The 25121-nt window shown below is 34.5% G+C and overlaps 1 protein-coding gene across 12 annotated transcripts in view; it reads right to left on the minus strand.

Annotated features, from left to right (window-relative positions):
- The window catches only part of IKZF2 (IKAROS family zinc finger 2), a 175910-nt gene that overhangs the window by 71789 nt on the left and 79000 nt on the right, over nt 1-25121 (minus strand). The gene's annotated exons all lie outside the window — the stretch shown is intronic.

The raw sequence follows: 25121 nt of genomic DNA on the forward strand, positions 1-25121 counted from the left end.
TAGATACTACTTAACTCATTGAGCTACACCTCTTCTGAATGTAACAATCATTATATATACACTTCATAGTTTTCCATTAAGGTACTTGCATAAACCTTTTTTTTTTTCTTTAACATCTTTATTCGAGTATAATTGCTTTACAGTGTTGTGTTAGTTTCTGCTGTATAACAAAGTGAATCAGCTATCTGTATACATATATCCCCATATCCCCTCCCTCTTGCCTCTCCCTCCCACCCTCCCTATTCCACCCCTCTAGGTGGTCACAAAGCACTGAGCTGATCTCCCTGTGTGATGCAGCTGCTTCCCACTAGCTATCTATTTTACATTTGGTAGTGTATATATGTCAACGCTCCTCTCTCACTTCGTCCCAGCTTACCCTACCCCCTCTCTGTGTCCTCAAGTCCATTCTCTACGTCTGCGTCTTTATTCCTATCCTGTCCCTAGGTTCATCAGAACCATATTTTCTTTTTATTCTATCAAGAGAAACAACTCGGGATCTTAATCCAGCAAATAGCTTAGACGTATGAAGGCACACTGTCAAGGCAAATATCCTAAAATCAGACTAAACACATACATTCAGTTGAGAGCTGTATAAATGAAGGGCAGAATGCACAGACCTCACGTGCTCTTAAGCTACTCTTTTTTTTCCTATGTGAAAAAAGTTCTCTATGGAACATATTAGTCTGCAAATCAAAGTATTCCAACTTTAATCTATGCACACCAAAAAGCAGTGAATGACAGGAATGGCAGAGCATGCATGCACGCACTTGTGACTGTTAAGAAATTCAATGCCTTCTGTTTGCTGTTTTTGGATCATCCCACAGAAAAGTTGGAATTTTGTTAGCACAGCCCTCATTATGGATTGCTGACAGAGTCCTTTCACAAGAGAAACAAGCTTTAAATGAATACCAGTTTTTTATCCAGTGATCTTGAAAATGCCTCCAGAAACCATATCAAAGTTACTAAGCAAAACAAATTATTTGGTATTTCTTGAACAGAGGAACTATTTTCATAAAAAGGAAGTAAGTTCTTTTTAATGCAATTGTTTTCTTAGAGAAACCACCCCTTCTGTGATTTGTCCTTAGTACTCATGATAGGTAGTATATATTATCAAAATGACTCTTCCCTTTCTCCCTCTTTGGAACTCCCCTGTGAACTACAGGCAGTGTGGTACAATGTGGGGATCACTGGATTTAGTCAGGAGAACTGGCTTTGACATTTACTGCAGTATAATCTTGAACTAAGTATTTAACCTCTGAATCTTATGTCTTTCATTTGTGGAGATGAATTCAGATTACAGAATAAAGTTTAAGCAGAATAGTTTAGCTATTAAGAGTGAAGATCCTAGCAGTGGCACTTAGTAAGCAGTGTCACCTTCTGCAAGTTACTTAAGTTCTCTATGTCCTCTACAACACTGGGACGATAACGGTACCCACTTCCTAGGGCAGATGTAAGCATTAAATGAGTAAATATAAAAAATGGGCTTACTATTATTTTTCTTTGGACATACAGTGCTCTTTTTATTCCATAAGGTTTTTGTAAAGATCAATTAACTTATAGCATGTAAACTATCCCAAGATCTGCAAAGGGATAGACAGTCTTCTTGCCTGATCTCTAATAAAATATCTACTCCCTTGAGTTTTACCCTATGTACAAATTAGGACTGCTTTACTGGGTTTTGAGAAGAGTAAAGACAATATTTTTCCATCTTAATATCCCCAGTATGCTAAAGAAATCTGTGGCATATAGGAGGTATTTCAGGCAGTATTCCCTGAGGTATTTTACTTGATTTAGAATCTTCTTTCTTTAAGCTTTTTAAAAATATGTTTAAAGTATCCATTAACATAGCAACGAAAAATTAATCGTCATAAAGGATAAAAAGTGAAAATTAAGTCCTTTTCTACCCAAAGTTCACCCATTCTTCAGTTCTGGTCTCAAAAACAACCCCTATCCTTGTCTTCTCTTTAGAACTGTGTGTGGTATATGTATGTGTGTACATGTGTGTATATATAGTCTCTCTTTTTACACAAATTGGACTGTACAATTTATCTGACTTTAACTTTCCTTTCTTCAATTAACATCTGTTCAATATTTTCCATACATAGGAATCTACACTGTTCTTTCTAATACCTGCATAAAATCGACTTTACAAATATAACTCATTCATCCAGGCTTTTAAGATTACTTCTTGTTTAGTGCTATTATAGACACTATTGTATAATACCACACAGAACTGTTAATCTGATAAACACTGGTTATTGTACTTCAGATTTTTAATATGAATTTTTTTATTGTGAATGAAGTTGGGCATCTTTTTCTATGTTTAAATGTGTGTGGTTTTTTTTTTTTGTAGAACTGCCTATCAAAGTTCTTTGCCCATTTTTCTACTAGGTTGTCAGCCTTTCTCACTGAATTTAAATGCTTGATATACTAAGGAACTTAGCGCTGTGATATGTTTTGCAAAAATTTCGGTTTATCTTTTTACTCTAGGGTATTTTTTGGCATGTATGCTAATTTTGAATTTTTAACATTTTCAATTATGGCTTCTGGATTCTGTGTCTTGCTTCAATAGATTTTTCCATATTCCAAGAAATTTTTCCATATTTTTTCGGAGAAGGAAAATTTTTCTAATTAATGTAAAATACTATTGGTTACCCTATGTAGTCCCAAATTTCATCCACAATTGTCAGTCATTTAAAAGAAATATTAAGAAGAAAACAAATGAAAAGTATGACTTTATGCGGCATGACTTCATATACCAGCCTGTGAGCAAATTTTCCCACACATTTAAGTGATGTCCTAAAGATCACAAACTTTGCAGCAATGCCATCATTTACATTCCTGAACTAGTCAATAACTGATAAGCTACCTTTAATGAGTATAAGGTCTACTAAGATTTCATTTCGAGAACTGAAGAAATGTATACCTAAAAGAGTGGGTTTTGGGTCTGAAACTATAGGCCTCTTAAATTTCAAAACTACCAAATTATGAAGGATATGACTTGATATTACACTAAAGTATCATCTTTTCCCTAGTGAGAATATTATAATATGGACATCAAAACATAGTCTCAAACATGGGTAAATATGTCATTTAACAATGTATTGGATATTAAAATTATACTTAGTTTCTATCCACAGAAGAATATACTTGAAATGAATATCCAAAAAAAAAAAATGTTTATTAGCACTGAAATACAGAAAAAGTGGAAAATTATAGTCATCTTTTCTCTAACAATATTATACTCTAAGGAATTATATGTTTGCCATGTATGGATGTGTACACACTATTACTGTAGTAAACAGTATATTTATTGATATAGTAAATCAATAAAATGAAACACATTTTAATACATACATAGCATAGATTAAGTTTTGCATTAATATGATGGCCTATGTACAAACAAAATTCCATTCTAATTAATTTTTAACCCATCCTACTAAAATTAAGTTGAAATTCTAGGACAAAAAGTGATTACTTAAAGTGGTCTGAATTTTAACTGTTAAATAGAAAAAATTTCTCTACTCAAAGAACATAAAAGAAATTCTCCTATGATTTATTTTTACTGTTTAGGATGTTTCTAATTAACACAGAGCACCTAATATTTTAACTCATTAATGATTAAATTAAAATGTCTGGTAAATTTATACTCTATAATTTATATATTAATAAATGACTTATATCATAATTATTTGTAGTTACAATATATAAAGCTATTATAATTATTAATCATTGTATAATAATCATAGTACATAAGTTACCAAATCTTTGAATTTTAACTCTTCATATAATACTTCTTTTACAATTTGGTTAACAGAAAGGCATCCTCATAAATGGCTAATTTCTATGAAGATAAGAACTTGCTAGTGTGAGTGAAAAGAAATCTTGTTATTATAAATCTCAATACCAACAATTATTTTTCAAGCTTATTTTCTTGCTACGAAATGAAGAATGTAAAATTTAAACATATCTGTGGGAATTTACATATACTTTTATATACTGACAAGCAGTAACAGTTTAATAAAAACAATATTTTGTCAGAATGAATGATTAGCAACGAAAAGATGTGAAATAAGATTTTAATTGATCAATCTTTTCTTTGTTATTTGATATTGTAGTCACAAATAACTATAATATATAGATATTTGAATATTTTTAATAAATAAATATGCTTAACATAGGTATCTTTTTTTCTCAAAGGAGATGATATAGTTCACAGTTTAAAACAAAGAAAAGTCAAATTTTAAAGCATCAAGAAAAAGTTAATTGTTATAGTGATTTTTTTTTTTTTAGTAGACTTGGAGGTTTGTGAACATGGTTCAAGGATAACAACATTTAATCAAAAAGACTTTCATAATCAATTTTACATAGACAAAGCTTTGAATATATTTCATGTTAAAACATTCCACATATATATTTATGCAAAAAATTGCTTCATAATGCAAATATGTTTATGAATTAAAGCTTTATCCCCCTCTTCTTTATGCTTTCAAACTACTGTTTTTGAACTTTAGGATATAGTTTATAGATGCTATAAAAACGCATGGTGGGAGCTTCCCTGGTGGCGCAGTGGTTGGGGGTCTGCCGGCCGATGCAGGGGACACGGGTTCGTGCCCCGGTCCGGGAGGATCCCACGTGCCGCGGAGGGGCTGGGCCCGTGAGCCATGGCCTCTGGGCCTGCGCGTCCGGAGCCTGTGCTCCGCAGCGGGAGGGGCCGCGACAGTGAGAGGCCCGCGTACCGCAAAAAAAAAAAAAAAAAAAAAAAAAAACCCGCATGGTTTAATCACCTCCCATTTACATGTAATCATCCCAATGCTGAGAAGTAAAGAGACTCACACAAGAGCTCGTATAAATGACTCCCAGGCCAAACAAATTTCAATTGTAGAAGTTTCTTCAGTAACCATACTGTGCTCTCTACACTCAAAGCCTTCATAATTATCACTGTTTCGAGATACATAATACTGAGTGGATAAAGTTACACTAGACTTGCCTTAAATTCAGTAACATGGTATTAAATAAAAGGATAACTGAATAAGGGTATTTACACAGCTAAACATATATAGATGACTGTTTTTTTTTTTAAAAAAAGGCAGAAAACCAAATGGGGAAAAAATTATGTTATTTTGTGAAGCTGTTAAAACAACATTATTTTGGTTGTCTATTTCATACTGAAATTTTCTTTACTACTCATTATACTTCGAAAATTAAAGACAATTCAAAACCCAAATGTATACCACTTAAAAATAAAATGGAAAATGAAATGTACAATGTTGTTACATACACTAATAGACCTCACAAAATAGATCTCACCCACCTCTACCAATAAGACACAAGGACCAAAATGGAATTCTCTCTAAAACTCATTGAACCAGTAAATATTTATTGCTTGCCTAATACTTTGCTAAAAGTGATTCATTATGAAGATTTAAGACTAAAAGCTGAAGAATATTTTTCACTTAAATAAGAAACCTATATTAGCAGGATGGTATATACCCAGGTCATGAAAGAGTTTATGAGTAGAAGTACAGGAAATATTTTACTAACCTGTAATTTGAATTTATTGAACAATACATAAATGTGAAGAAGCTTTTCCTTAGAAACTGGACATTTCCTATTTTTTACACCCTAACTTCACCAAATTACCCACTTATGCAAGGTGGCATATGATTTTGCAATGTCTGGCACCTGATGGCTTCAAATAATACAAAATTCTCAATTTTTAAAATTTGGGGGAAAAGATCATTTTTTACACATATGGTGAAGTATATCCAGTTAATTTTGAATTACCAAATTGAAGGAATAAATTCTATCCTCATCCTTAGAATGAGGTTTTCACAGATAATCCTATCTTTTTTAAAATGTCAAGTTTTGAAAAATCATAGTAACCAGAACCTAAAATATCATTATTAAAATATTTTTTAAAATCTAAATTAAACTTTATACAACTTAAAACTTTATTATTAGTATGAGTTGATTCTACTAATCCACGAACAGATTATTGAAATTCCCTAGCCAGGAAAATAATCCAAAGGGATTATGATTTATTTGCTGTATTTGAAAGGATATAATATTTATTGTGATTTATTCTGTTTAATTTCCAAATTATATTTTTCAACTCTTAATTTTTAAAGGAAGCAAATACTACGGGAGTTCAATATTTCTTTCACAGGGCTAATAATAAAAGAGAGCTAAAATGCCATTCTTATCAAACTGGGAAAAAAAATCTTTCAGGTGTGATGTATAAGTGGACTTTCATATGCTTGGTTTCTGTTGTGTGGACATTCAAGAGGACACTTAAGGGGTGTTATTACTTATAAGCATTAATTTCTCCAGGGCTATGCCAGATACTTGAAACGGTGTTATACACACTAATTGAATCAATATGTCTATCTAATAATCTGTTGAAGTTGCTTCTGAGCTAATACAACTCTCTCTCATTTAAACTTTCAAAAAAGAAACACCAAACATGATTAAATCCATGTTAACAGCCCAGCAGCTGTTTAAATAATGTGTTAAAAAAACAAACTGCTTTCAAAACTCTGATGTAAAGCACAATTATTTACTAATGAACTTACAACCGTCTAAACAATGAAAGTAAAATCCTCACAACAAAAATTATATTAAGGTATGTGCAATCATTTTTCAACAAATTTCCTCAACAAAATTTCACACAATATAAAAACTTTGTTCCTTTTAACTGTGAGTAAATAAATGCATAGGTCTTGCAAAACAGCTGCCTCATAACATCCTTAAAGTATTCGTTTTAGAAAAGGTTGGACAAGTCTAGACACTGGTGTCAGTGAACTGCAGCTGAGCCATTTGTAGGTAGCATTCTGTCTGCACATCACATCACCTCATTTTCTCGTCCTCCCCCCACTCTCTCCTTTCCCCAATATAGTTAGACTATGTATTTCTTAAACCTAGTAGGGTAATAGATCAAGACAGTGCTGGTTTCTGAAATATGACTACTATTCTAAAAACAGTGTGGAAGAAAGTTACTCTGCACCTGATTGCAGGAAATCAGGGTCTTTACCTCCCTTTCTGCCACTTAACTAGTTCTGGGACCTTTTGGGAATTTTTTTTATTTTGACTCAGCCACCTGCGTCACCTGAAATATGGGAAAAATAACACTTGATACTCCTGAAAACAGCAGGCTAGATAAAATAGTCTCTTTACACTAAGGGTTTAGAATCCTTTTAATAATAATAATAATAGAAAAATAACAACATTATAATTCTTCATGATTTAAAAAATTCATATTGTCTCATTTGATACTCAGAACCACAGTGGATTGTACGTAGGGCAAACGCAGATAAACAAATGGAGGCATGGTTGTTAAATAACCTTCCCAAGGATGCAAAGGTAGTAAATGTGAGCCTGATATCAACTCAAGATCTTCTGTCTCTTAGCTTCGCATCTTCCTATGACATGATACTGCCTCTCCAATTAAACAAGCAACTAATATTAGTATTATATTTAGGACAAATACCAGTCCTAGGCAAATAGATCTTTCAGATGTTGTAAAACTGTGTCCATCAGTTAAAGAGGATACCAGGAATTCAAGACCACATCAGTCAGATAAAATAAAAAGAAGTTTCCACAAACTGAACTACAGAATTAATACTTTCTAGCAAGTCTGGGATGCATATGCCCACTCAAAAGAACTACTTTCTAATTTTTAGATTTGTTTTGGTCTTAAGGCAGGGGTAGGTCCATGTAGTACAACTAATTCCTGAAGAATCTGCCAATATTCAATTATTTTCCTGATCCTTGCTTTTTCTATATTCCTTGTCATGCTATGACTTATCAGTGGTAGGTAAAGACAGCCATTTGAGAAAAAAATCAATATAATCAACTTTAATCTCTAAACCAACAGTTACGGAGGATGGCATTTTAGGACTTCCTTTGCCACATTTTGACAGTCTTGTGTCAATGTTTTTTACCAAGATAAATCATACCTATGAGTAGCTCATGCAGTATTTCATTTACATTTAAAGAGATCTTCACAACAAAATAAATACCAAAAAAGTATCCTCTCTACCTCCTTGGAAAAAAAAGTAAAACTAAGGAGCCTAGACATCTCACTCCCTAATGGTCTCCCACAGTGCATGCAACCATAAACAGCATGCCCATCATCAGACTACCCATCTTTATTGACCAGCACAGTGGCACCACTGTAGCCCAAGGGTGAAGTTTCTGTTTTCTGGCAGACAACTAGTTCATGAGATGTACAACGTGGAGAAAATAAGCCTAGTTTAAATAGAAATGCCACAGGCAAACAACAGTCTATCCCTTTATCCATGCTTTAAATGAATGATTGCATTTGCCAAGTCCTAGAGATTCAATATGTGCCATGTCTTGCATATCCAACTCCTTTTTGTGCATTTTCGTGGGCAACACAGAGCTTCTTTAAGATTCCCCATGCCTTCTCACCTGGAACAATTTCAACAACTTTCTAGCTGGGTCTCTTTTCAGTTTTTTGCCACACTCTACTCCCCCAATTCATCGTATGTTCAGTTTTTAGATTAATTTTCCTAAAGTAGAGCTCATATTGCTCTTCTAAATGTCTTCCATGACTGCTCACTGCCTACAAATTAAATACAAAGGTACTGGTATGGACTTTAAGGACCACCACAGCATAGTTCCATCATTGCTCTTGGCCATATGTCCTATTAGTCCCTTAGTTATTCATACTTTTTCCAGTCATTTTCTAGTCATTCTTCCTGGAACTTATCCTATACATCGCTACTTATTCCCCGCCCCCCGGCCCCTATTATTATTTTCTGGAATCTTTCCCCTACTTCTGTCAATATCAGCATACCTTCGAAGCTGACTTATCTTCCACCCTTTTTCATGAAGTGTTTCCTGAGCACAAAGACACATTACAGTGATTTCATTAGTATATTTGCCTTAACTCTATGCTCCCTATGGTGTGAGATTTTTGAAAAGAAATGCTGTCTTTATTCACAATTGTAAAACCATCTTCCCCTTACACGTACCAGGCATTCAATAAATGTTTGTTGAACTGCTGTTGCTGATTTACCTATCATACTTCTTTTTTAAGTTACATAGGCTATGCATAAATTAACCACAAGTGACAAATAATTATCATAGAATTAGGTTTTAAACACAAAACATCATCAACATAACATTAAACTGAAGGACCACTGTATAAAAGGAAAGACTTTCAGTGCATTACATGCATCACCTGATATTAATCATGACAGCTGCTCTGTGAAGTATACAATATTACCCTCATTTTACAGATGAGAAAACTAAAGCTCAGAATGGGTGAGGTAACATGTCCAAGTCACACATCTATTCAGAGCCAGATCTGAAATTAGAACCAAGAACTGATGACCAAATTCTTGCTATGTCCCCTATGTCACCAAAAGCAAAACAGTTACTAGTTACCAGTAAAGAAAAAAGGATGTCAGTATGTTAAAGAAGAGTAACTTTGAATCGATGTGTGCCATCTGACATTTTCTTTACTGCATGTTGAATACAGGTGTAGTAGTTTGCCAGCTTTGAGTAAAGAGAAATTTGTCTGAAAGCCTGTTTTGGAGGAAGACCAGCTTCCACTGCCAGATTTTCTGAGCATGGATTTTATTTCATATAAGAGCAATCTAGTTTGAACTGGTGTTTGGCAACCATCTGCTTAACATAACTGTGGGAGGTTTGTGAAGCAAATTACATTGTGAAATTCTCTCTTTAATAAGGGGAGTACAAAATTGTTAACCAAACTTCTGTAAGAAGTAAAATCGTTACTATAAAATCCAGCTGAGTGGGCATATTCCCGAAGGGACCCAAACATTAGCTTGCCAGAGGTCACTGAGGACGTTTAAACCAGGTCAGAAGGCAGTGCTGCCGGCTCGCTAAAGAGAAAGAGATAAGAAATGGAGCAGGGTTTCTATTACGGAGCAAGGGCAACAGAGGGAAGAACCAAAGCCAGGCGATGCACTTCAACAGCTTTACTGAGCCTCTGAACTGAAGTGACAGAGGAACCCAACAGCTTTCCATACCCTGGGTTCAAATATCCCTGGTTGCCAAAATCTGGAACAAACATCAAGGCTACAGAAGTTCTTTCCCCGATGTTCTTCCATAAACTCTTCACTATTTGTGTGAAATAAAGAGAGTCAACATTTGGCCCCAAGATGCAGGATTGTTTGGTTAAAAATGTATAATCAAGAAAGCGTATCAAGTAGTAGCAAAAAAGAGAAAATTTGTAGTTGTGATTAAGAAAAATGAATCTAAACAACCACCCAGCAAATTTTATTTTCTGCAGTGTAGCAGCGGCAATTTTTTTTGCAATGTTCATACCTGTTTCCTACCCCTAATGAATAGTCAGTCATATAGAATGCATTTGTTAAAAGGTAAAAAAAATAATTACAAAGCAACATAGGAGGTACTAGGTGAATAATGGAAATGCTGGATTAGAATACCTGTGTTTAAGTACTTTACATATGTGGACATTAAGAAGTAATTTAACACGCCCCTGTTTCCTACCATGTAAACTGGGGATAATATCCTCTATATAAAAGTCATAAAATTGGGGAAGCATAGTCAGTTAGTGCAAGCAGTTAGAGCCTATGGCTAAGAGACTCAGTACCCTCGGGTTTAAGGCCAGGCCCTTTAATTTATTAGCCATATGACCTTAAGAAACCTCTCTCAGTCTCATTTTTCTCATCTATAAAATCAAGAAAATGATTACCTGTTTCCTAGGGCTGTTCTGAGTATTAAGTACAATTGTATATACAACACCCTTACAGCTATTTTACTTCTTATTAATAGAGCTCCCATATGAAAGCATATCATAAAATGTAGGACATCAAACAAATGTAACTGGGGGGGGGGTGTGTGTTTACTCCAGGGAAGCACGGGGATGACAGAGAAGGCTTCACGAAGTGGCATTTAAGATAGTACTTACAGGTTGGATATGCTTTATATAATAAAGAGAAGACAGATGGCACTCAAAAGGGGGGCGAGCATGAAGAGAAAAGAAAGATGCATGAATACATGTTGGTTTTGAGTGACACCGTTTTTTTCTGGAATGCATATATTCAATGGGTAACATAAATAGAAAATATTTTAAAATCAAAGTTTAAAATAGAGTAAGGCACAAGGGAATTAATGCTTGTAGGTAGTAATTTCAAAGATGAGTGCTGTCAACTTATTAACAGACTGTTTCAACAACCACAGTACAGAAGAGGGATCTCCTTAGAATTTATTCGTTCATCCATTCAAAATTACTTACTGAGCACCTGCTCTGTGCCAGGTACCACAACACAGCAGTGAATAGGACAGATATGGTCCCTGCTTTCATGGCACTTGTGAAATTTATGCATATATGTATCTATGTATGTATATGTATTTTTCTGCATTTATATATGGGCAACCGTGCACAGTAAAATATTATGATGTGAAATACAATGACTTGAAAGCCCTTCCCCCAGCATATGCTACTACTATAAAATCTCAGTGCAAAATGCAGAGCATAAGTAATCAAGAAATACTCTCACAAGATCACTATTTCAAAAAGACAGCTTTTTCTGAATTGTAAGTAGTTACTTTAAGCAGTCATCGATCTGTGAAACAAAGTTTTGATTATTCAATGCGTTGTCTTTCTCCATTTCTAGAACATCATTTAACCAGCTTTCTAAAGCTCACAGTTCAAGTATATGAAACATAATTAAAATGATGACATAGTTCTATGTATCATAGGAAGCAAATTAAACAGATATGTCTGATATCATTAAGGGGCATACAAATAGCTTGTCTTAGCTTGTAAAAGTAAGCTAATACACTTATTAGATGCAAAGGAGCCCCTTACTCATTTAAAAAATACTTTCTTTAAAATACTTGATATTTTCTAATCATATCATAAGTAGACTAAAACTTATACAAACTGAGTTTTATTTCTCCTTAAGTTATGATTTTGTGCTGATCTCACATCTCTGTCACCTGTAATTGGATGGGTTACCTTCTAAGAGACTTAGTTTCCTCATCTGTGAAACCTAGATAATGCTACTTATTTGTGCAGCTAAAATAATTAAAAGCCTACCTGCCTGAGGCCATGATTCTTGAGGTCCCTTCAGTCTGTGGTATATGTGATTCCAGGATACAAGCAAACTATACTTGAAATTTTATGTAAAAAACGATATGTGTAATCAGTAATAATAATCAGCTACTTAGTATCTAAATATAATTTTCTTTATACAAAAAATCATTGCCAAAACTGATGTCAAAGAACTTATCCCCAATGTTTTCTTTTAGGAATTTTACAGTTTGAGGTTTTAAATTTAAGTCTGTAATCCGTTTTGAATGCATTTCTGTACAGGGAGTAAGACAGTGGTCCAGCTTCATTCTTTTGCATGTGGCTGTCCAGTTTTCCTTATTGAAGAGACTATCTTTGATCTACCTGTCTGTTCTTGGCTCCTCTGTTGTAAATTAACTGACCATATATGAATGGGCTTTTTTTTGGACTATTTTACTTTCATCTGTGTCTATTTTTATGTTAATATCATACTGTTTGGATCACTATAGCTTTGTAATATAGTTTGAAATCAGGAATTGTAATGTCTCCAACTTTGCTGTTCTTTCTCAAAGATTGCTTTAGCTATTCAGGGTCTTTTGTGGCTCAATACAAATTTTAGGATCTGTTTTCTCTTTCTGTGAAAAGTGTCATTGGAATTTTGATAGGGATTGAATTGAATCTGTAGAATCCTTTGGGTTGTATGAATATTTTAACAATATTATTCTTCCAATCCATGAACACAAAATATCTTTCCATTTATTTGTGTCTTCTTCAATTTCTTTCATCAGTGTTTTATAGTTTTCAGCGTACAGATCTTTCACCTCCTTGGTTAAATTTATTCCTAAGTATTTCCTTTTTTTGATGTTGTTATAAATGGTATTGTTTTCTTAACTTCTCTAATAGTTCATTGTTAGTGTATACAAATCCAACTGATTCTTATATACTGATTTTGTACCCTGCAACTTTACTAAATTTGTTTGTTAGTTCTAACAGTTTTTAGGTGAGTCTTTAGGGTGTTCTATATATAATATCATGTCATCTGCAAATAGAGACAATTTTACTTCTTTCTTTCTGATTTGGATGCCTTTTACTTCTTTCTCTTGCACAATAGCCAAGATATGGAAACAACTTAAGGTTTCAATGAATGAATGGATAAAGAAGACATGGAATATAAATACAACGGAATATTATTCAGCTATAATAAAGAAGAAAATCCTATGTTTGTGACAACATAGATGAACCTTGAGGGCTTTATGCTAAATGAAATAAGCCAGAAAGAGAACAACAAATACTGCATGGTATCACTTATATGTGGAATCTAAAATAAGTCAAACTCATAGAAATAGAGAGTAGAAATGTGTGTTGCCAGGGGCTGGAAGGAGGGGAAAATAGGGAAAGGTTGGTAAAAGGGTACAAACTTTCAGCTATAAGATAAATAAGGTCTGAGCATCTAATGTGTAACATAGTAACTATAGTTGATAACACCGTTTTGTTTAATTAAATTTTTCAAAGAGTGTAGAACTTAAATGTTCTCACACACTCACAGAATGATAAATATATGAGGCATGGACTGTTTATTAACTACATGGAAGGAATCCTTTCACAATGTATACACATATCAATTCATCACAATGTATACTTTAAATATCTTACAGTTTTGTCAATTATATTTCAATAAAGCTGAAAGAAATTCAGGAAGCTTTTAAAAATAAATAAATTTCTTTATACAAAATACGTTCCTAGGTTTGGGGTTCATACAAAAATCTTACTTTTAGATCACATATTTAAAACCTCTGGGTTTAAAACAGCATCCCTAAATCTACCCATTAATGAATTTCTGAAGGTCACAGGTAAGAGTATGTTGAAATGTGAATATACGTATTTATACATATACATAGTATATATACTGAAAACCTTGTTGGTATGTGTGCAGGATGTTCTTTATTAAGCAATAAATGTTAGCTACTTAAGCAGAAGATAGTGCAATGTGATGCGTGTGCCATCCCCATGTGTTTCCTTCAGGTGAATACTTGGCTGGCATCCAGAAGGGAAAAAAAAAGCAAAACAAACACAACATATTCAAAACTTTTAAAAAAAGAGTGCTACAACCTTCACAGAAAGCACGAGGTCCTTGATTCAAATAATGCTATAAAGACTCTTGAAATTTTCCTCTTTTCTACCGCGTCCCTGTCAGGATGTGAACCCTGCCATTATGTATGGCTTGCGGCTATTTGCAAGTTTCCTCCCCAACTGGGACTAAGGGGGAAATGTGTGACAGTAGGGATCACCTCAGCATTTCACAGGGAAGCGCAGTGAGACCAGCTACCTTGCTCCCTGTGACAACCGGCCACCAGGTTTCATAGGTTAAATTTCTGAAAGTAATACAAGTTGTTAGTTTTAGAAGCCTAGAGTTTTTCTTTGCTTGAAACATTACAAGGCATTTTACCTCTTTTCCACCTTCAAAATGGGTGAAATTATTTCAGGGGCACAAGATTACCCAAATCTATGATTTCTGTCACATGCATCTCACAGCTTACTGTCCTCTTCCACATTCCTAGTAGGCTGCCTCTGTGTAAGGCAGCACATGCTTACCAAAAGCACCTCATTCTGTGGAAGCTGTCAGCAATTACTGCGATGAACTTTAAATCTTTTTCCTCTAACTACTGGAGTATTCCAGAAATAATGACACAACTTCTCCCTGTTTTAAAATGTCAAGCTGACCACTCAGAAATTCAAGCTACGTTTCTCCAGGAAGGCCCAAATGATAAGACATTTTATGAGCCTTCCGTTTCATCTCCTGTTCCATTACTACGCTGCCTTAACACCTTCATGGTGTAGCAACACCTTCTGAGACAAGCTGAAACTCAAACAAACCACAAAAGCTGACACCTGAACAAAGTTAACAATATGTGCCTGGCAAGTATAAGTTATATATATATTTTTCCTTTCCTTGATCTGATACTATCATTTGAATTAATTTTATTTTCTTCCTTTAGTGCTATCTCTAACAGTTTGAATCTGTTGCATGATTAATTTAATTGTGCAATAATATTTAAAAATATATATACCCAGTATACTCTGTTATTTTCATGTATTTCAGGATCAAATGTATTTTTAAATGTCTGGTTCAACATTCACACTCAGAGAGAAAAAAAATCTCTCCAAAATTTGAACTACCTTCCTTAAACTCATGAAGCTTTAAACTCCCAGCTGACACCAGAATTAGAGATTTTCAAGGTTAATGGGAATGCAATAAAATCTTGATGTAGTTTTTCAGATAATATAGAAAGCATATGACTTATAATTTTAACTATGCTCAATTTTGGCAAAGAGAGGTACATTATTAAGTAAGAGATATATAAAGATCAAGTAAGGTTTAAATGGCATATCTTTAACCATACAAAGGAAACACAAATTAAGGTATAGGATCCTGATGAATAGCTTTTACAGACAATATACTTCTCTCTTCAGATATTAAAAATCTTGTTATTGCTGACATCTTATATAAAGTGTGTGTTTGGGAAGGCACTGGCTTGTATTCCAAGATCAGGGAATTCACGGGCTTTCCTGATGCTACCTTCACATCATCCCTTTCCCATAAAAATAAATAAGCAAACCCCTTCATTCATTCAGTGCATATTTATAGAGTGCAATCTATACACTAGACACTGCTAAGTATTGGAGATACAAGGGCAAACAAGACCAGCATGGCTTATAATACGATTGAGACAGAGACGATCGCAACAATGTAGGTTGTCCTCTGAGAGGAACAGAGTGCCAGGGGAATACAGGTCTCAGTGACAAGATACAGAATTTGAAAGGAGGAAAAGAAAGACAGGAGAGCCAATGATGATGTCCAGGTCGCTCAAAACATTACTACTGAAAAAGAAAAATACAAGGATCTCTAAGGTTAAATCTAGTTCCAGTGGCGCCATACGAATTCATTCATTATGTGGGCCAGTTTGAAATGGCTACTAGCAATGGAAGGAGTAGGTGAAAAGACAGGGAGAAGTACTAACATTTAGAGAAGGCCCATTTTGTTGCATGTCCTTCAACATTAGCCATTTAATTCTCAAACTTTGTGGTAGTTATTAGCTTCATTTTATAGAAAAGGAAGCTGACGATCAGGACCACATCATAAGGCTGAAAAATACTGTGTCTCTGAAACCAGCCAAATACCCTCATGATGTATTTCACTGGGTACAAAGGGAACCAAATGGGGGGAGGTACCCAACGTCCACAGATACAGGAACCAAATGGGGGAAAAAACCAACTTCCACAAATATGGGAATTCAAGGTTCATTCTCTATTGATACTGCCATCTTAAGACGTATTTTACTGAGTACTATACAGACACGTTTGTTAGTAACTGACCTTAGAAGAGTACAGAATAAAGATATACAACACTAAGCAAAACACAAACTCATTTACTGAGTAACATGCATATGAATGAAATGCAACAAACATAAAAGTGCAAAGAATTTGCAGAGAAAAGAAACTGAATGCAATGAATGGGTCTAAGAATTGGAATTTTATGCCTGATTTTAAGGTGGCAAGAGTGTGAGTGTTCATTTACTCTGCAGGTATGTCTGGGTATAACTTTTCCACCAGGTACTCTGCTAAGCACTAAAGACAGAGTGACAAAAATCAGAGATAGTCTTTGCCTTCATATTCTGCTCATATCAGGTGAAGGCAAAGGAAGACAGCAATCATTCAAGAGTTTGTTTGGAGGAAGGGAGTTAGTATAAAGGCAAAGAATTTGGAACAAGAAAGGCTCAGAGCAATTCACTAAAATTCCTGGAACTGAGGACTTGCAGCCCTACCATATACACCTTTATCAGAAATAACTTCACTTCATTACTGTTTTAATGATGTGAATTTTTGTTTTCAGTATGTAAACAACTAACAAAGCAGAATATTTACCATTGAAAATATATATTTAAGTATCAGATGGCAGGTCTCAATAATTCCTAGAGTTCCTTTACCACATATACAAACAAATTATCAAATTGCCTTTTCCCATTTCCCACCATGAAGGTAGCCCCACAATTTGAGCAAACCCTAAAAAACTAAAGCGCACACACACACACACACACGATTTGAATGAAAACCTAAAATAAAACATCTTCAACCCATTATACTAACCATCATTAGATACAAGATCGCTCTGACATGTAATAGAACATTTGGTCAAAAAGTAATAGCTGGGCTAAAATATCTACATGCTGATAAGAGTTGCAAGCTTTCACTATGCTGCCATATTATCAGTCTTAATGAAATTCACTTGTCAGTTCCATTCTGAAACAGTGAATTCTGGCCTTGCATGACAAGGGTAAAATTAAAATCTCTTTTCTTTTCCTAATCAAATCAGCTAAAAATGAAAAAGAAGAAACTCCTCTCACTAATTGGTCAAAAAAAGATTAGTTTTGAGATTCCTTTCCTTTGCTTTATTTCTGCTTCCACTGTTGAACTTTTCAAATAGTACCATCAGCTGCTTTTTTTAAAAAACTCACTCTGTTGCCAACAAGTATATTGAGTAAAACTAGCCAAAATATGTGGTACTATAAGGAATAATGGGGTAGATAGTCTAGAATTTACTTCTACACCAGCTGCAGGCTTTATTATCATTATCTTTTACTGGGTATTGAACCCATCCTATCGTGGAATATGTCACAAAGCAGTTCAATCTAAAACAGAGAAAGCAAAGAAACCTGTCTACTTATCTTGACTTTAATTACAAACTTCTATAAAACCTTAGTGAATTTCAGCACTCTTAAAAGTAAGCCTGATAAGAGAAGGGGTCATATTTATTTATCTTTTTATCCCTATTTACAGAGCACCTTTTCAAGCCTAGTGTATTAGACACATTAGACTTCATTTTCTCTTGTTATTATTTTGTGCTTTTGTTTAAGTGTTAAGCATGGCAACCCAATAAAAATTAAGTATGGCCTAGAAGATGATATGAAAATTCAACTCAAATGACACATGAACCTGATAAAGTCTAATGCAATTAGTCTAATGTAATTAGACTAAAAACGAATGTAGTTATTATGGTACTAGGTAATGATATACAATAAACCTACCACAGAACTAGAAGTAGATTCTACTCCTACTTGTTAGTGAGGGACTTCAGTGAGTAAAAATGAAGGTAAACATTTTGTATCTCAGTTTCCCAATGAGTCAATGGAAATAAACTAACTCCATATTTCCCACAGAAGAACTTTACAAAAGTCAAACAGAAAACACTTCCAGGGAAGTATTCTACAGATGTTTTCTCATAATCATAAAAATGTCTTACAGTTGTGGCAAGAGAATTATTCAATGCTTGATGGGCAAATTGATATAGAGCATATTACACCTCTGAAGGATGTACCTCTTGTACCACAAGAAAATCAGCAGAAAACCAACATACACGTTTACCTTTCCAAACTGCAAAGCTGATATTAAATACATAATATTCAAATCAGGAAACTGAGAACCACATTGACATCTAAAGAGCCAGACGTATGCACAAATTTATAAATAATGTAAGTTATTCAGAATGATGTGAAGAACTGTCTCTAAAACAAGCAAAATCTAGAGGCTGAGAAAAAGTGAATTTTAATTACACTTATTAATCCCGAGAGTAGAGAAACACAACTATTTAATCCAGTTTCTATAATCATATTTCTCCAGTTCCGTAATTGTTTTTTAACATCCTCTCAAACTTAAAAAATAACAGTAATTTTCATTATTTTGTTGCAAATGTCCAGAGCACTGATCTAAATATCAGACTAATTAACAGTATAATAAAAGAGCAAAAAGTAAGAAAAAAAGAACTTTGATGAGGTAGATCAATCTCTTACTAAAAACATGAACAAAATAAGTAGTATTTGTTTCCCAAGCTTTCCCTTCACTAGTAACCTAATATAAAACTAAATACAAAGAAATAAAATTATTCTGACATGTTTATAAGTATTATATACAAATATTTATATCAAAGATTAAAGTCCAGACAGAACATTAGTTAGAATTTACAAAAACACAACAAAACTCTTAAATCCAATTGACTGGAGATGTTTACTTTTTTTTTTTTTTAAGACTAACATAGCATTAATTACTGCATAGAAGTTATGGTTTAAATTTCACATGGAATCTAGACTCTGTGCTGTATTTCAATATTTACCAAGTTTTGCTAGAGTAATAATATATCAAATTTTCATAAATGATTCCAATTAGAAAGAAATCCTTTCCTTACATATTCTGTAAAAATTTTACTCATCAAGCTTTTTAGCATATTAATGTGGTAATATAGAAAATCATTATTACAATTTTATTTAAAGGTTCACAAAATGTACTCAGGCCAGAGAGACAGGCATGGATCCTCATCATAAAACAGCAGTGTGTTTTCTTAAAACGAACTTTTAGGGATTTCAGATCTGAACTATTTGTATACTTTTCTAGGAAACAATTCTAAAATGGCATACAAATTGTTTCTCAGCCCTATTATTAACATGATTGAGATAGTCTCACCTAAAGAGAAATGCTGAAATCCACTGCCTTATTTTGCTCAGTTTAAAAAGTTTTATTTTGTTCTTCTGGTTTAAAACAGCCTTATCAGTATTTTAATGTACGTTTAATTCCCATTCATTAACATTAAATATAAAATAGTAGATCTCACTGGGAAAAGTTTCCTAAAAGTTATGCCACGTATTAGTGAAATAATCCATTGGAACATGCTATATATGTTTATGTTCATTAGCAAAATGTTCATTTAAATACTTAAAATTAGCATATCAGCAGTAATATTTAAAATTAACCAAGAAATAAGTAAAAAGGCCACTCAGTAGAAAATAAATATCTTTTATGCCCTATGTGACTTCAAATGTAGGTAGATGTTCTGATAATGTCATTAGTAGAAGTTTATTATTTTTTTTAACATGACACCCAATTTGCTCTGGATTTCACCTAAATATATATTATTTATCAACTGCCATTTGAGAATCCTAGTACAAATACTGCTTTTCTGAGGTAGTATAAAAACCTTCTTTAAAAATGAAACTAGTATCCTCAAAAGAAATATTTGATTAATTTTTCATTAACTGATATATATTGACATAACCATTAGGTAGTTTATATTAAAAACTGTAAACATATTTTAATCATCCTCACTTGGGTAAAAAATACAGATAAGGGCTTCCCTGGTGGCGCAGTGGTTGAGAGTCCTCCTGCCGATGCAGGGGACATGGGTTCGTGCCCCGGGCCGGGAAGATCCCACATGCCGCGGAGCGGCTGGGCCCGTGAGCCATGGCCGCTGAGCCTGCGCATCCGGAGCCTGTGCTCCGCAACGGGAGAGGCCACAACAGTGACAGGCCCGCGTACCGCAAAAAAAAATACAGATAAAACGTTTTCATGTGACCTCTATCTTGGTATAATTCAAGCACTGAAATACAACCTGAAGAATATGGAAAGAAAATTTATGATCCTTCTTCACCTGGGATGAAAACTGTCAAATGACTCATGGGCATAAAATAATTAAAAGCAAACCCTAAATATACACCACCATCCAGGCACGGGACTTTACCAAATTTTGGTAAAAAACACAGCAAAAAGCAAAGGGGATGTGGCATCACAGCCATTCATATACATATATTAACCCACATAGAGACACAAAAACTATGTTTTTAAAATTGCTATTTGTAAAAAATAATACAGATTTTTTTCCCCAAACCTTTTCTACAAATGAAAATATTAAAACTAAATTTTTATAAACAGGGAGAAAAAAATGAATTAAGCTTCAAAAAACCCTACTACAAAACTTACAAATCTGCCAGGGATGAAGGTTCAGTTGTATAGAAAAACCCATTTGCATATGTTCTATATGTTCCAAAACACAGAAACATGAAAGGGTTCCAACTATATAATGTCATTTCTAAAATAATATTAATAGAATTCCTAAATATAAGATATACATAAGACATAAATGAGACACAGAACTATTTGGAGACAGTGTGTATTAAGCATATAATGCTAATATGAAAATTAAATATGACAGCTTGCAATTTAGTTTCACTGACATAGCATCTACCAATCTATTCAGCACTTGTACACTACAGCCTTTTTTTTTTTTTTTTTTTGCAGTATGCGGACCTCTCACTGCTGTGGCCTCTCCTGTTGCGGAGTACAGGCTCCGGACGCGCAGGCTCAGCAGCCATGGCTCACAGGCCCAGCAGCTCCGCGGCACGTGGGATCTTCCTGAACCGGGGCACGAACCCGTGTCCCCTGTATCGGTAGGCAGACTCTCAACCACTGCGCCACCAGGGAAGCCCCAGCCTTTTAATTAAATCAAATGAGATAATGTATGTGAAGTGCTTTTCAGCTCTAAAGACAAATGTATTAACTACAGTTATTACAATTTTTTGTTAATTATTTAATATATAATTGGGGAGAAATAGAATACTATCATTTCCTTTCCTCAATACTAAGGAATGGTTATTCATTTTCAAATGTTCAGAAAAATTTCTATATGTTATTTTAAATTAGGAAAAGCCTGAGATATGGCTCACTTCCACATCCAAATTCTACAATTCACTATAAAAAATCAAGTGTATGAATTTACAAAACCAGGAGGCATATAACTAAAATAAAAATCATTTCAAGGAAAATTCTGGTTACCTTAGACTAAAAGATGGTTACATATTGGCAGGAATTTACCAAAAGGACTGTGGAATATCTTTATGTAGGTTACTTAATAATGGTAGAAATATCCATCTTACATGATGTGAGATTCACCAAATCTGGTATAGAGAAGGCTTATTTTAATAACTTCCTAGTGATATAATTCTCCATTTCCAGAATTCTAACACCAAATGAACACCAGAATGGAGGACTAATATGTATACTAATTTGTCATTTGTTTGTATTAGTAGTTCTTAAAAGGTACTCTTGAAAACCATAAGTGTTTCATATGCTAATTTGCAGTACTGCATTGTTAAAGTAAAATAATACTGGTCTTTTCCCATCACAAAAAGTCAATTTCTAGAACTTGCCAAATTTAAATTTTTTGTAAGAATTTATATTAAATCACTGTTACTAACTACCTCTTAGAATACTGAATGCTGGCAAACAACAAAATGAATGAAAATAGCAAATGAATATGAATGACAAAAATGGAAAACAGTCTAACATCTTTAGTTTGTCAGTTTATTTTAACTAACCCTTGGGGTTCTAGTTGTGACTTTATTCTGTGTATTTATATTAAAAAAATCATGTTCACAGCTGGTTTGAGTGATGAAATTATATCTTTATTTCTCTTTGAAATCTAGATTTTGCTTTTGTTTTAAAATCTATAACACCAGTGGGTTAGGTTAGGAGATCTTATATTCCTTTCCAGCTCTAAAGCTTTATGATCCTATTAGGGATCCCCCTGATAAATCTACATATTCTAATCCTCAAATCTTCAACTGTAAACAGATTACCCATGTGTCCTTTGAAAAGACAATTCATAAATACATGAACTTATGTTTAGTTATGTGGATTTTACAAGGGTAAAAAACAAACTGAAATTGTTAAGGAAATTTGAAAATATGCATAGCAATATTCTAATTTCTGTTTAAAATGTTTAAAGAAAAATACACAATTTTTTAAAAAGGGGGAATTTTCCCCCTTTATGTTACATTAGTTCTTTGGTCCATATAAAGAATTAAGTTATTTTCAGAAACAAAATCTGTCTTATACAGATTATGAGACTATTTTGTCTGTTTATATTGTAACGGAACTTATACTTAGTTCCATATAGTTCACAGAAATTTTCAAATCTGCCATCTCATTAGATCTCACACTACAATATGAGGTATAAATATTTCCAAAATACATAAAAAGAAACTGAATCCCGGGCTTCCCTGGTGGCACAGTGGTTGAGAGTCCGCCTGCCGATGCAGGGGACGTGGGTTCGTGCCCCGGTCCAGGAGGATTCCACATGCCGTGGAGTGGCTGGGCCCGTGAGCCATGGCCGCTGAGCCTGCGTGCCCGGAGCCTGTGCTCCGCAATGGGAGAGGCCACAGCAGTGAGAGGCCCGTGTACCACACACACACAAAAAAAGACACTGAATCCCACAAAATTCAATTGATTTTAGTAAAATCACAAAGTAAGTTGAAGATCCATGGCTTAAATTTTATTAGTTGTTTGTTTGTTTTTGATCCAAATACTGTGCTTTATCTTCCCTTTGAAAAGTAACGCCAGAAAGGAAATTTTACGTTTTGGTGAAATAAAGTGAGTTGCTACCTACTTTTGACCATTAAGTCAATTATCTGCCTCATAAAAGTAAAAATTAATAAAGGAAACCTCAACTAAAATTAAAGTCAGGAAGACCTGCAGAGAGAGCTCTCAAGCCCTATCACTCATCATCAATTACCCCAACAGGAAGAGGTAGAATCCAAAGATCTCTTGCATCTCTAACAGGAAGGTGCCTCTACTTTACTTGCATCTCTAACAGGAAGGTGCCTCTACTACCCCAGCAGGAGGACGGAAGATTTTCTTCTTGGCCAGTAACAAGCCCAACCAATGGAAAATGCCACAGCTCAGCCAATAAGAAACCATCACCACCCTGAACTCTTACTTTACCCCACGGAACTTTAATTTAGAACAGCCCCTGCCAAGTCCCTCTTTTCCTTATAAAAGCAAGCTCCCCTCCCTTGTTCTCCGGATTTCCTGTGGTCCACCACAGCTTCCATTTCTCAAGTTGCAATTCCTCTGGCCATTCTCAAAAAAAATTCATTTTGCTAGTGAGATAACTGGCTATCTTAAAGTTGACATTACTTGGTGTCAAAAGTGGGATGGGAAAGCAGTGACCACCCCCCACCCCACCCAAGGGATAATGATCCCCAAACTGAGCAAGGTATGCACATTGAGCCATCTGTGTTCATCGTTTGCATGAGTAAATGCCTACTTTCAGTTTGGTAAGTCTCCTCTTGGATTCCAAGCTCCACTCACTGCATTTTGAGCTCTCCAACTTTATTCAGGATTATGAAAGAGTTGGCCCTTGGTGTCAAGACTTCATCCTTGGTGAATATTGATTATTTTCCTTTCAAAAGCACACTAGTGCATTGGCACAGTTCCTCTTGGAATTGAGCTAGCTAGGAAGTTTCTTTTGTTCTTGGGAAAATTTGAGAAGTGGGATCCCAATCACCTGAATGCTCTAAGGGCAACCCTCCTTCAGGGGCCCTGGCCAAGTTTATGTTTGGCCAAGTTTATGTTTAAGAACTATGGGCCCTCCATGTGCACATTTTAGCTAAATGGAGCAACCTGACCAAGGGTAATCTAGAACACCATTGGCCATTATGGGGAACTTTTCACCTCACCAAACTTGGGTTTCTTAGGACTAAATTAGAAAGCCATGGTTCTTAAATAAAACAAACTAAAATGGAATCTCTATTTTAATTGCTGCCTGGAGGCTTCCAAACGTATCCAAGACCCCAAAATCACCTCTTAGAAAAATAGAATTTCTAAGTTAACCAAGACAAACAAACAATTGAAGGAAGACAAAATGGCTCCTGAGTCTTTCTTTTCCCTTCACCCATCTTCTTTGTCCCTGGGTAGGTGACAGCTATCTGTACTCAGGTTCTGCCCCTGGTGCCATATTCCTCTCTTCTCCTCTGCAAAAACTTCCCCCTTTAAAATCAAACCCTCTGAGAATTCAAGTTCTAAACCCCTAATTACTGTTTCTAAGTTAACTGGAGCAAAGAAACAACTAGAAGGAAAAATTTAAATAGCCATTGCCCTAAATTTTTGATAATAGACAAATATACTCCAAAATTCCTAGGAGAAAACTTGCTTCTTGTTACTGTCTCTTTGTTGAAGTTCCTTGATAAATCACTCACCTCATTCAAAATGGGGAAACTTTGTTTTAAGAAAGTCCACCTTAAAGAGCACCATTAAAGAGAAGTTTCCAAATCTCTCTGGAGACAATGAAATGCATTCTTTGATTTATATGCAGAAGTCTCTCAAGAAGACAAATTGGCTCCAAAAGTATCCTCTAAGGGGATACTTACAGTATGCAAAAAATAAAATCTTTAATTAAAAAAAAAACAAACTTTGGACAACTGAGCAA

Source organism: Stenella coeruleoalba, assembly GCF_951394435.1.
Source record: "Stenella coeruleoalba genome assembly, chromosome: 6".
NCBI classification, from domain to species: Eukaryota; Metazoa; Chordata; class Mammalia; order Artiodactyla; family Delphinidae; genus Stenella; species Stenella coeruleoalba.